General features: G+C 39.8%; 1 protein-coding gene across 1 annotated transcript in view; it reads left to right on the plus strand.

The window, feature by feature from the left end:
- SDK1 (sidekick cell adhesion molecule 1) overlaps positions 1-13,985 on the plus strand; it is a 383,801-nt gene that overhangs the window by 179,939 nt on the left and 189,877 nt on the right. The gene's annotated exons all lie outside the window — the stretch shown is intronic.

Consider the following 13,985-nt stretch of genomic DNA (forward strand, 5'->3'; position numbering starts at 1 on the left):
ATCTCCTGATCTTGGGTACCACGAGATTTTGGACAGTCCTTGTTGGCTCATTTCCTTACAACAGCAAATCTTGGGAGCCTGGGTTTCTGGGCAGGAAATATGGGAAACTGCTTTTGGAACAGTGCTTGTGTCTGTCAGAAGTTCATCTGAAACATGGTCCTGTGAAACATTCCATTTCTAAGAAAATGCCATTTTTCTGCTAAAATTCCTAATTGGATTTCAAGGAAAGCTGTTCTTGGACAAACACAGGGAGCCCTGGTCATGGGCTGGGGTCACTGTGGGCAGCAGCTGCATGGTTTGACAGGCAGCAGGAGACCTCTGTTTTCTTCCAGACAAGTGTCTAAACTAAATGAACTGCTCAGAGGTTTCATGTGTATCTTTCTAAAGTGGAAATAATATTCCAAATCCACTTGTGAATTCTGGCTGCTCTGTGGCACATAGACTGTAAACATTATTATTTCTGACAGTATGAAGAGGTTTGCTAACACTTTAGTAATTTCATTTTTAAAGCAAATTTGTGTTGTTTGTATTATGTGACCAATAGCATACTTCCCACTTTAATTTCATGTCTTAATTAATGCTAGAAATAGTCTGTGATCATGCATGCATAACAAGTGCTATGCAAAGCAGAAGGTAATATGGGCATATGGAAAAGAAAACACTCCAAAATGCTCACAGGCTTGATACCATGAATGCAAAGTCTGCCTGGAATGTGGCAAATAGGAAAGATTAAATGGATAAAAGAAAAGGAAGGATGAGACAAGATGCAAAGCCAGAAATGAATTTGCTTTTAGAATTAATATCAGTCAATGAGGTTTTCAAATTGACACCTTGATATCCAGGGTTATTAAGGCTGTGTATGTGTGGTGAAGGAAGGCACTGGCTGTAAGGCATTGGAGTCTGTAAAGAAAATTGGATTAACATGGTTGTTCTGAACTTTGATCTGGGGAGGAAACTTATGTGATACATTACATAGAAATGAATAAACATTTTTGGTCTGGTAACAGAAAATAATCAGGCAAAAATACAGTCCTCAAGCAATATGCAGAAAATGGTTGCAGAAAAATGACTTATTTTGGAAGAGTAATAAAGAATTCAGGCAAAAGGTTGGAAACAGATTGTTAAAGGTAACACAGATAAGGAAGATACTGCATTGACTTGTCACTATCTGAATCTTATGGGATGTTAGGAGTGATGACACTTGTAACTTTTCATTAGGACATGTATAAAGTTTAAAAACAGTTTAATCAAAATCCAATAAACCCCAAGAGGAATAGCCAATCTCTGTGCAAGTAGATTATATATTAATTATTGAGTACAACCTTGCTGCGTGACTCGGCGTGCACGCTGCCACCATTATTGAGGGCAGGAGGGAAAAAAACCCTATAGATAATTCCCAGGGCAGCCATTCTCTGAGAACAGTGTTAGATATGCACAGCTCATTATTCCTTGAAGGAGACCAGTGTCAGATTTGCTTCAGCCTGTAAGAAAAGCATATTTGCAGAATCATTCTAACAGCTGAGAAAGCTGTAAGCTGTCCTGTTCTGCTCCAAAGTACAAGAATGACAGCAGGAGAAAGGTCTGGCTCTGAGCTGAGCAGAGGATGAGTTACAGGGCCTTATATTGCAGATTAAAGTCGCTGTTGAATTGTGGCTGAAGGTAAATGGAGCTTGAGCATCGCCTGGAAAATACACTGAACTGTCCTTCAATTAATAACTGTATTTGATACACATGGTATAAAAAGATTAGAGGATGTTGAGCATGTTTCAGAAACAGTCTAAAAGTCCCAGTCACACTGAATTCTCCAGTGGGGCTCTGAGTATTAATAGTAAAGACATATTGTTTCTTGTCAGTCTAAACTGCAGCTCACTGAGTCCAACACTGTGAATCTCACACCCACCCGTCGCCCCTGCTTGCAAACATGAGGGGAAGATGGGAAACAGCTCCAAGAGAAAGCCTGCAGGCTTGTCAGGATTGCTTTGGCTGTGCTTGGGTTTGCTGTTCTCCATGTTCTGAGGTTGGCCACACATGGGAAATGAAGGCAGCAGAGTGCCAGGGCTTAGGGGGCCACTCAGATTTTCAGGACATTTGGGTGATTCAGGTACACGCCCTGTCCCCATCGCTCAGTCCTTACACACCCCTGGTGCAACGGCACTAAAGATTTATTTCCCAGTAGATCTGGTCATTCAGTGAGAAGATCCAAATATTGAGCAGTGTTTTTCCTTCACAGCTGAGTCCCCAGCTTGGCTGAGCACCCATGTTCCACAAGTCTGCCCTAAACCCCTGTGTCTGAATGTGACAGGGGGTGAGGTCCACCCAGCTCTGCTTGAAAACCATGGATGTTTCTTTCAAGTGGATTCATTTGCACTGATTTCAGGAGGATTAGATCATCTCTGAGGTGACAGGCTCTGGGGAAATAAAAATTATGTCCAACAGGCAGCATGTTGGGAATAACGTCACATCTGAAATTAGTGTGAGTTGTCATAAATTAGTCCTAAATTTAAAATGTCTAAAAATGAGTTGAACTGTGTACTACACTAATGAAAATCTTGCCACTTTTTCCTTTCCTCTTTTTTTAACCATATGTCAGAGCTTTCATGTAAATAACACAACATTTTGGCTTGGAAAATCGGAAAGTCTGAAAGTCAAGAGTTTGGCAGTGGAAATAGTAACAACACTGGCTTTGGGTTTTAACTCAAATTACTCACTTACTCCTTGTTGAGAATTCACTATTGCTGCTTGGGAGGGTTTCAGTATTAACTCCATTGCTGGAACTTCCTAACTTGACTGGAGTGGTGTGAGAATTTATCTGTCTCTGGGCTGGTACAAGCTTTTGAGATGTAAATACTGCTCTTCAACAGCAACACTTGGAAAATCCTAAATGCTTTATTCCTGTTCCCATCTATTGAGTAATAGGGTTTGATGATGGTATCGTAAATGGATCTTTAATTCTTTAGGCTTTTTCTTTCATATGCCTCTTCTCCCACAGCCAGACATACCCCTGCAGCACAGATGGTCAGGTCTGTTCCTAAGGATTGTGACTTGTCAGGGAATAAAGTGACATTCTTTGATCTTACAAGTGTTGGCAGGGCACCTAAAGATTGAAGTGTTTATTCAAGTAAGGCCATCATAAACCCCCTCACTTCCTTGAGGGCCATTCTCAGTAATAGCTAAATATCTCTGCATCACAATTCTTCTGGTTGTAGTACGGAACTTAAAAAACAAACAAACAAAATCCAACCAAACAAAAAAAACTCAAAACCCCAAATCTCCAAAAGTAATGATAAAAAACCCCACAACCCCAAAACCCCCAGAAACACCCAAACAAACAAACAAACAAAAAAAAGCAGTACATGGTACTTTGCTGTTGGCTGTGCCACTTTTGCATGGAGTTTTTTTTGAGGGTAAAGGGGAGCAGGGCCATTTAGAGCTTCTTAATGAAACCATGAGGGATTTTAGAATGCAAGTCCGAGTTTAAGTGGGTTTATTAGAAGGGGAAGATAAAAAAAAATAGATTCATAGGGAGCTTTTTATTGCTGTGAGGAGCTGGCCGAGCTATTCCCTGCAGGGCACTCAGTCTGTGTCCTTCCACTTTATGATGTGACACCATGGCCAGGCTCTGGAGCCACTTGGGGAGAAGTTGGCAAAGCCCTGGTGAGATATTTCCATTATTGACTTCAGGGCAACGCTTTATGAGAGCACCACTGGCCTAATCCTGGAAACTTTTAACAGAGTGCTTGGCTTTTTCTGAGTCCAGTTGAGGCACTTTATGAAAAATGTGGGCCTCAGTAAATGATTTAAATGGCTGGCTTGCAGGAGGTGGGTGTGTGTAAGCTGTTGTGACAGTTTAGATGGTCCTGCTTCAATTGGTTTTGCGGCGCTAATCGTCCGGAACTGCAATTCAGGGCCTTGCTCCTGCCCCTCCTTGTTAAGCTGTGAAATATTGAGATGCATGTCGCTCCAATAGATTTATTTATTAGTAAATTAGATGGTCCACAGACCTGTTGGTAACACCATGAGATACAGTGTTCTGCAGCCTGATGTCATTTTCTGATGCAGGCTTCGTGAAAAGAGAAAACAAGATTGATGAAAATTTTAAAAACCTTGCCAGCCAGCATTTCTGAAGAGTCAAAGATAATAAAGCCAATTATCATTTAACGAAGATAAATTTTTCCCTTGGGCACTGGCAATGCTTAAAAAAAAGTAGTAGGAAAAGAAAAAAGTTGGGGACTGAAAATTAAACTCCTGGCTTGGTTGCACTGCAATTAATTTAAAGTATAAGGGTGTCGTGTTGTTCTGCCCAGCTTCCACTTGCAACTAGAAGAATTTTATTCTGTTATGGCAGACCTTAACATGAGGCTAAATAGACCCTGCTTTTCTCTGCTTGGTGCCTGTTTTGTTCTTCAACTTAATGTATCAAGACATAAACTTTACAGAAGGCAGAAGTCCCATTTCAGGCTCACAGGGACTGAATTTACCTCAAAGCTCTTGTTTGTTTGGCTTTCTTCTATAAAGGAAGGCTCTCGTGATTGCACAGGACATTTAGGTCACTTTTAGTGTCTGGAAGAATGAAATATTCCTTATGTTGTCAGGAAAGAAAGAGGTGGGGGGGAAGTGCCCCATTAGCTGTCGGTGTGTTTGGGAGGATGTTCCTCTTGACATCCTTGTGTCAGGTGTGGTAAAAAGATAAGTTTTCAGAAGATTCTGAGCAGACATTTTCCTCTCTGGAAGAGAGCATTTCACTAACATGATTTTCCATATTAACCATCAGGGTTCGTTCAAGTCAGCAGATGCTGAGGATCCTTCATGGGTACATTTGAAGCACAAAAGGCATGAATTTTTCATAGCTAGTCCCAGCTTTCAGGTGTAGGCAGGAAAAAAGGAATGGGCTGGCACACCCAGGGAACAGATATTTCTATTCTGATGTCAAATTCACACAAGCTCTATAGACTTGTCAGACTGGTTTTAGTTCATGCCAAGAAAATTGACTTCTTTTTGTCTCTCTGGGTCAGTGCTGTGGAGGTGAATTCAGTGGTTCTATGATGCTTTGTTTACTTTTTGGTGTTTTTTTTTGGTGAGGGAAAAAGAAGGAATACGGGATGAGATGAAATTGCATTTCTGTGCCATGACTGTACCTGATTTCCCAAGGTTGTGACCAAATACAGGGGAAGTCCAACAGAGCAGAGCTCAGCCCTCTGTGAACTGGTTTTAAGTGGCTCTTTGAAAGGATCACATTTCTTCCCCCTCTCCTCAAAGGCTTTGCTCTCTTTGTCCAGCAGGATTTCCAGGAAGGGTGTCGTGGTGCGGTTCCCTGAGTAAATGTGAGCCTTTGGCTTTGGGTGACCCTGAACATTTGATTGGCATTAAGCAAGCCTCAGTCATCTGAAATGTTCATTTGAAGGAGTCTGTGGAAGTGTTTGGGGTCTAACACTCACCCCTAAGGACACATTCTGTGTCAAAGCTATCTTTAATACCCTGGTCAAATACTGTCAAAGTGCTTTTTCTTCTGCTGTTGCTCAATATTCAAGGACATTTTAAGTGAGGATCATTTTCCTTACTTTGAGAAAAAAGTGCAATTTACACACATCTCAAATGCATGGTTATGTATTTAAGTCAAACACATTTTAATAACAATAATAGCTGTGAGAAAAAAAGACTAAATTGAGTTAGTGTTAAAGATTTGGGTTTGATATACTGGAACAAATGTTAGTTTAAGCTTTATCCAGAGCTGGCAATTTCAGTGGAGGCTGATATTCTCAGTGCTTTACCCTATTATCTACTGCAAAAAGTGACACTGTACTGCAGTGTAGGCTGATTTTATATGCATTACAAAGAAGTAACAGATGATGTTCAGGATTTATCAGCCTTCTTGGACTCCAAATTTCATTGTTAGGTTTTTCTAAAGCCTCAGCCAGATCTCTTCCATAATTCTCTACCTTTCTTCTCCTTAAAGGAAAACTTTGCTCACTTTTAACTGCAGAGATAGAGAAGAAAACCTGTGGTTAAAATGATAGATTGCTAAACTGCAGGAATAATAAAGGTGAGCCAAGAAACCGCTGTGGCAGCTCAAGCGTTTTTTCTTAGTTTTTCCAAATATGCTATCAGTTCTCTTCCTGATAAAAAGCAGAAATATTGGTTGGTCTCCAGTTCCATCCTCCGCTGGAGTATTTTTGATAAAACTTAGTGCCACTCACGGTGCATCTGCTGCAGCCTCTGCCCCAGGCAAGCAGGGTCTCCTCTGCTGGTAGCTTTTGTCATGGAAAGATGATAAACTGAACTTTCTGTAAGATTATTTCAGTCTTCCTATTAAAGAGAATTGAAACAGCCTAAATCAGCATAAAACCTATTCAAATATCTGGCACTTAATTTTCATCATACAGCATCAACAAATGTAATGAAGCTTTAAATGCGTGGTTTATGGGAAGAATAGTTATTTCCTTTTCTCCTAAGTGCAAGAGAACAACCCTGTTGTTATGGGGACTCCTCAGTGGCTGGTGAAACCACAGAACTGCACCCGAGCTGAGTGTCTGTTCCCTCAGCAGATGCACATACATTATGCATGTTGCTCTGAAGAAGCAGCAAATGCTGAAGTTTCTATAATCAAACTTATTATTTTAACATGGCTTCTTGTTACACTTGTCTGTTTAAGAGGTTTGGGGGGTTACGGTGTCTGAGGGAGATCTGGAATGCACACACAAACACAGGCTCCAAATCCTGGGTTGTCTCCTAAACCCTTTATTTATATCTGACACATGCAATTAATCTCTCCCTATCTCTAATCACTTTTGCTATTACATTCATTGGAGTGATTTGTATCCTATCTCTGTCACTGCTTGGTAATTGATAGGTGGAGATAAGGGATTCTTAGAGGACACAAACAAGGAAAAGGGAAAATTGAATTTACCTTGCAATCATTTTATAAAATGTGACACCCATCAATTATACATGCCATGCAGGAAAATGCCATCTTGAACAAACTGCGATGATTTGTTGGAAGATCAGCAGAAGAGAAATGCCAGAAAACTTTTCTAGACAGAAAAGTATTGCTGGTTCAACAGACAGACTTTTCAATCTCATTGGTCCACCTACAGTGGTTTTAAATAATACTGTAGAATTTACAAAGAAAGTATCATTTTTGATCTGTGTTTTTCTTCAGTCAATCTTGTACTAATTCTTCACAGTGGAATAACATGAAAGGGAGCTGTTAAAATAAACATTGTTTTGATCAGACATAAAAAGATGATGTTGGTTACTTGAGATTGAATCATCTTTCATGGGCAGAAATGGTGAAACTGATAATATAATCCAATTCCAATTTAACCACATTCTATCATGAGCATATTTCTATTTAGTTTCTCTTTTCCATTTCAGTGCAGTGATAAGTGAACTAATTTTCTCACTCTCATGTAAGTACTTTGTGCTCATGATTAGTTCTAATTGTTGGCATGAGAGTAGTAGCTCCTGTCCATACTTGTAAGTTTAAGCGCTACTGTGGGATCTTGCAAAAGCTTTTTAATATGTACTGATAATGCCATAAAAACGAGTATCTAGATGAATAATATAATAACAGTACTAGAAATCATAAAACAGGGAAGATTTAAGTCAAACAATGTTCAGTGTTGGCAGCTTCCTGGGCCTGTCAGTCTGGCAAACAATCTTTTCCCTGGAACTATTTATCTCTTTATCCTGTACACCCCAGATCCAAGTGCACTGCCTAAAAACTCCCAGAGCAGCCAGAAGCCCAGTGATTTGTAGGCATTTGTAAGGGCTTTGCATTTCAGTTCCTGTAATGCTGAAGCTTTAGGAGGAACAGCTACTGGAGACCGGTGCATCAATTTACCCCTTTTGAACATTAACTCCTGGTTTCTTCTAAGTCTCCTTCTGCTGTGCCAAACTGCTGGAGTTTTCCAAGGAGCTGACTTGAAGTATTTTGCTTTGATTCCCATCTTTACACAGTGGGATGTATTTAAAGTATAATTCTCGCTTATTTAAGTTGGCAGACCCTTTTGAAGGTGCTTTTTTACTAAGAAACTAAGAACCTGTAACTTACTGAAGCAAGCTTGAGCTGAGATATGCTATTTTAAGGAAAAACAAACAAGCCTATTTAAAGAAAATCATCCAAGATTTGGACTTTGATGATGATCCTTGCAGATCTTTCAACTCAGGATAATCAATGATTCTCTGTTCTATGGCTGTGAGAGCTCTTTCCTGGTCTGCTGTGAGAAAAGCTGTCCTGGCTGATCTGTGGGTGAGAGTGCAGACATACCAAGCTCTTGCTTAGGAAAACAGTGACAAGCATTTTTTTCCTTATGAGGCAGATAAATTTGCAGCATGTAGGGTGTTCTGAGGGTTTTTTTTTTAGTCACAGAAGGACTCTTCAATTTAGGAAAGAAATACTTTAGGAACTATTTGATAGTATTCTTTAAACTGTTGTGTTAGGCAAGCTTGAAATCTAGTCTAAACAATATAGATAAGGAATAGTAAATATGGTCAAAACAGATGTTTAGTGGAGTATGTTCTGCACTGAGTTACTGCAAAAACCTAAATATATCCTAAAGGTTGGTGCACGTGCCAAAGGTCTGCGTGGCAGAGCTGCCCTCCCAGCGTCTTCACAAAAACTAATTTTCATCTCCAGCTTTCACAGACATATGGTTGCTTGAGGGTTATCATTTTTAAAGCTCTTGATATTAAAGATGTTTTTAATTTCTTCTCAATATACATCATAAAACAGGAAAATTGAATAAGAATGGAAAAGCCTTGGATGTCTGTCTCATCCTTCTGCCAGAGAGACGTGATTTGTCCAAGTAATTGTGGGAGTGCAAACAACCTGGGTATGGAAAAAAATGGAAAAAATACTGATTACAACTGCAGTCCAAGAGTCAGGACAGGCAGGATTCAAGGTCACCCATACAGCAATAAATATTCTTTTTAGATTTTAGTAAGGACTTGCTATGAATTTTAAAGTAATTTAGAATAATTGGTCCTTCCTACCCCATTTGTAATAGGAAGAGAGACTCAGACCTGGCCATAACCTGGGTTGCTTCACCTGATGTATGTAAAAGCTGCATTGATTTCCTGTCCCCTTGGCTGTGCCGTGGGAGCTGTAAATTGCCAAGCCAGGATGTTTGTTATCCTTTGGTTTTGTCCTGCTCGGTTTCACATATTGTTGTGTGCAGCTGGGGAGTGGTTTAGACATTGGAGCAATCCAAAATTTGATTCTTTTTCCCTACAGACTTTGCTATAAAGTGATGAAAAGAGTGTTTTCTTTTCATGTGCAGACTTTTGTCTACACTTTCAAGCCCTTAAAAAGGTAGACTTTAGGATTATGGATTATTTTTGAGGGTGGATAAATCATTCTAGCTATGGAATGTGTGAACAAAGTTACAGCTCCTCTAATACTTGAGAACATCATTGTTAAATAGCATGTCTTTAAAGGACTGCAAGCTTTCTGTGATAAAGATGGAGCACAGCAACCAGGAAAATGCACACAATGTCCTGGTCTCCAAGGCCCTATTTGTGCAAAATTGTTACTAAATTTTGTCCAGCCATGTTTTTTGTTAAATATCTCTACAAGCTGAGGATGAAGTAGCTTCTGCTGTTTGTGTGTAGGGAAAAGATGTGTTGGATAAAGAAGGAAAAGCAGAGTAGTTGTGTCTGGTGGTCCTTTTTTATTGCCCGCTCGTTCCTTCCTCACTAAGGAGGGATAAAAGGAAATTTTGCTTTTTCACTCCGTGTGGCTGCATTTTGATCTGCTCATAAACCTGACTTAGTAAAGACTTGGTGGGGGCTTAAAAAGCCAGCAGTGTTGTACCTTCTGCAAATGCTGGGAAAGTCACTGCAAAGCCTGTGCTGCCTTCAGCCATCCTTGTGGATTTGTCAGGTATCTGTGAGTGATACTGTCAGAGCTATTAAAGAAAGTAATTGGTAGTGAGTGATTAAATTGCAGATGGCCTTTTCAAGATGATTATGAATATTAAATCAAGTCACTAAAAGCTAGCTAAAAAGGCCCATGAAAGCAAGAAGTGAATATGCTGAGGATAATGGCGTGAAAAGAGGCTCTTGCAGGCGTGCCATGCTCATCCAACCAACCAAAAAAACCTCAGCAAGCAAGATAATGCAAGTGTGTGTATCGTGTCAAAGGAGGTGGAAGTAAATATCTCCCTTTTTAGGCTGTGAATTCCCCTGTGCAGAGAACTCAGTGCATCTCACTTCTGTTTTATCCAGAGCTTTACCCCAGGTCCGTGGCTGTTGCCACTGAGCAGAGTCTGTTGCCACTCTGCAGAGTCCCCTGTGCCAGGTAATGCTGTGTCATTAACAAGATCTTTCCCTGTTCTTTCCCAACTGGAAGTGATTGTGACAAATGTTTCCTTGTCACATTGTCCTGGAGCAAGGCCAAGAAATACTGTAAAGTGACTTAATTTCATTTGGTGATCTTCATCTCGCAAAGCAAAGGTTATATGGGAGTTGGTTTTTAGCTGAAAAATCTAAGGTTCATTTTGTTCCATGATTTAAACTGGAAACTTCAGATGAAAGATAAAGAAAACTGAAAAATAAATCTTTTCATTTTGAGCCCTGCTGACATAATTCAAGTGCAGAGTGCTTTCACATAGGTCTAAATAGCTTGTGAACTTGGAGCCTGAGGGCTGCTTTTCTTGTGAATATTGTCATTATGGACTCATCACTTTTGGACCAATTTCACACTTTCAAATAGAATTTGGTATGGTTGCTTCTACTTCAACATATTATTATTGTATTGATCTCCAACATCATGCTGACCTTTGTAATCTTCTCTTAAACTGTAAAACACCATGTGATTGATTCTGAAGATTTCTATAAATGTGATTTGCAATTATTATTTATTATCTTTGGTGCAACAGGGATCATTTGTTTAATCACTTGAGGAGCACTTTCCCCTTCTGACAATCTTTCTGCTTACCTTAGTTTTGTGGTCATTGTAATGTCAGTGGTTTTGTTGCATATTGATTCTTCATATAAAATTAATATTCTTTCACTTGTGGGTATTCCCTTGGTAAATTTGATAGAGAATTCCACTACACTAACACGGATTTCTAACCTTGTTAGCTTAGGAACTGCTCTATGACAAATATCTGTACCTTGCCAGTGTTTTAAATTTTTTTTATACCATGCAAGTATTTTTAAAGCTTTTCTAAAACTTGTTCAGTTGATTGCTTTGTGGATTGCTTGTCAGTGCAACAGGTGTGTTTTTTAAGGGAGAGGAGGTTTAACCAGATGTTCAGCACTTCCCTTTAACTGTGGAAAGACAAGTAATGCAAATAGCCAATGCCCAAGATGTTACAGGGAATTAAAAGAGAGAAGGATTTTTTTTCCTACTGAAAGAAGCAATGAATTAGAGTAAGGCATTATTATGTTTTTCCACCCTCAAGATGACATTTAAATTTAGCTTTTCTCTAAATTTTGACTCAAGAAGTGTCATGTATGAAATGTAAGCACAGCAAACGGGTCCAGGCTGCTTAATATTGAAAGCATCTTAACAGAGTTTGGATTAACAGCTGCCACTTGCTTTTGGGGGAGGATATTGATCACTTCTTTCATGTGATTGATGTGGTGTGCTCTAACCGGGAGGGCCTGGGGTGCTTTTAAAAGTAGTACAGTGGCATCACCAGCAAACGCAGCCCTGATCTAGAGGAGGTGAGGAGAGGAAGGCTCTGATTAAATTGTGGCTGACAGCTCTGGGTGTCCACTGCAGAACAGGGGGATTTGCACCTCAGAGGCTAATGGGGTAAAATATGGAATCTGGCAGATCTTTTAGGACGTGGCAGTGACTGCTGAATTGCTGAGCATGATGCAGAATTCATTTTGAGCAAACAAGACCAGGGTGGCTGTGCATTTTTGTTACAGTTTGTAACAGTGTCACTGCAGTCAGCTGGGCTACTTGAGGAAGGCTTTTTTTATGGTTTAAAGGTGGAGAAAGCAGTGGAATTCTGAAAATTCACAGATAAATCTTTTTTTACAAGGTTGTTACAAATGCTTTCAGAGGCATGTTTGTAATGGAAGAAGTGACAGACCTCTAATTAGTGTGGCAGCATGAGGTTGTAGCAGCTGTGAGAGGGATGAAGTAACACTGTTTATCTCGAGTTTATGGCTAGCAGATGCAGGTAGATAGTGTTTTTCTTGGTTCATTCTTTTGCTGCACATACAAGAGGAGGTGTTTTTAATTTTGTCAAAATACTTCTGAGTTGTGAGACTTAAAACCTACAAGTTATGAGTTTACTGTGAATAATGACCAAGCTGTTTTCCTGCAGCCTTTGCACACACTGTTTCTTTAAGGCAGCTTCTTTTCAGAACTATATTTTGCTATTTTTAAAGCAATAAAGCTATTTTCTGTGTGTATCAAGAAGAGGTTTATGAAGTCAGCTGACAAGACTTTACTGCAATTTTTAAAAGACTGGTTTTTAACAAGTCCATACTTGGTTTGTGTGACTCGGGTACTTGATTTCACTTCCACTTCACAATGTCACAAACAACTTTGATGACTTTTTAGTACCTTAATACCACATTTACAGATGCTTCATGGCACAGCACAGCAGCAGAATGGGGAGCACAAACCTCATTTGTGTGTTAATGCTGGACGTGTTGTGTTTGCCATAAATTCTCATCCTTTACTGAGTGGTGTTCTTTAAATATTTATCAGAAGTGAATATGAATTACCTGAGTGGTATTTGTGGCGTGGAAATTTGTGGGTTGCATCTTTGAATGAGAATTTTCCAAAGTAAATTTTACCTTTATGGTGAGGCATTGGGGTGTGTGATCTGCAGAAAGTTCTGTCCATGAGTGCAAACAGCAAACACCAACTCTGTGCTGCCTGCCCATCCTTCTGCCTCCAGAGGAAATGGTCCCTGGAAAAACACAAATACCTCTGTAATCCACCTCACTTCAGCATCCAGCTGTGTTTGTCAGACACAGCTATTACAAAAATGGGGGGAACACAGTTTTATAGACAGGGTGTGTTATAAAAAAGAGGATGTTTTGTGAAATCTGTCAGCTTTTGAAATATAGGACAGAAGCCCCTCTTTTTCTGTTGTTTAAGGGCAAAGTGGTGTGTTTTAAGTGGTCTCCATGTCCTCAAGTGTAGTGAGCCCGTGAGACAAAGGTGAGCTGAACTGAATGATCAATTCTGGGGGAAGAGAGACATCAAAGTTTTCTAATGCTCACTCTGACCTCTGCAAATTCAGCACTGGGAAGGGAGGGGCTTGTCCTTACAGCCAGAGTTGTTGCTTTTGATGAGCCCTTAAGAACAGTGTCAGATATCTCTGCTTTTCATCCTTGATCACCAAGAGAACTTTAAAATCTCCGTTTCAGAAGAAAATCCTGGGTAGCAGTCTCTGGAAAGGTGCAAAGCTCACCAGAACAGCATGATAGGGAATATAAAATCTCAGTGAAAAGTGTGGATCCTGATTGAGGGAGGGAGTGCACTGAATCAGAAAAACACATCTGGCTCAGAATGCACTGGGTTGTAGATCAGTTTTATGAGTTTGCAGAAGATGGGGCAGTTCTATTCTTTACTTTTTTTTTTCCCCCCTCAAGATTGTATCATTGCAATCCATTCAAAAATTGCTAAGTAAGCTTAAGAAGAAATAAGAATCCTCTGTAAGTCACAGCAGGTTGTATTTTAGGCAATTCTCATTTTGCCATTTTCCCCTGAATTTGTCAGACAGTGAATTTTGAAACAACATAACCAAGTTGTTTATGCAGTTAAGGATTTATGGGAATGTGATTCTCATTCACAAGGGGAGCGTGTGTGCGTTTGAATTCCTTTTTACAATATGCCACCATGATCCCGAAGTAATTCAGAGATTGATTTGTAAAACATTCTGAATCAATTAAGCCTTTAATCAGCAAGTGGCAAACTTCAGATGGCTCGTGGACTAATTTTACCATCTCCCATCAACATGAGCCTAAGCTGGAAAAAGAAAACAATTAAGAGGATGTAATTATCTGTCCTG

Source organism: Vidua chalybeata, chromosome 16 (genome assembly GCF_026979565.1).
Source record: "Vidua chalybeata isolate OUT-0048 chromosome 16, bVidCha1 merged haplotype, whole genome shotgun sequence".
NCBI classification, from domain to species: Eukaryota; Metazoa; Chordata; class Aves; order Passeriformes; family Viduidae; genus Vidua; species Vidua chalybeata.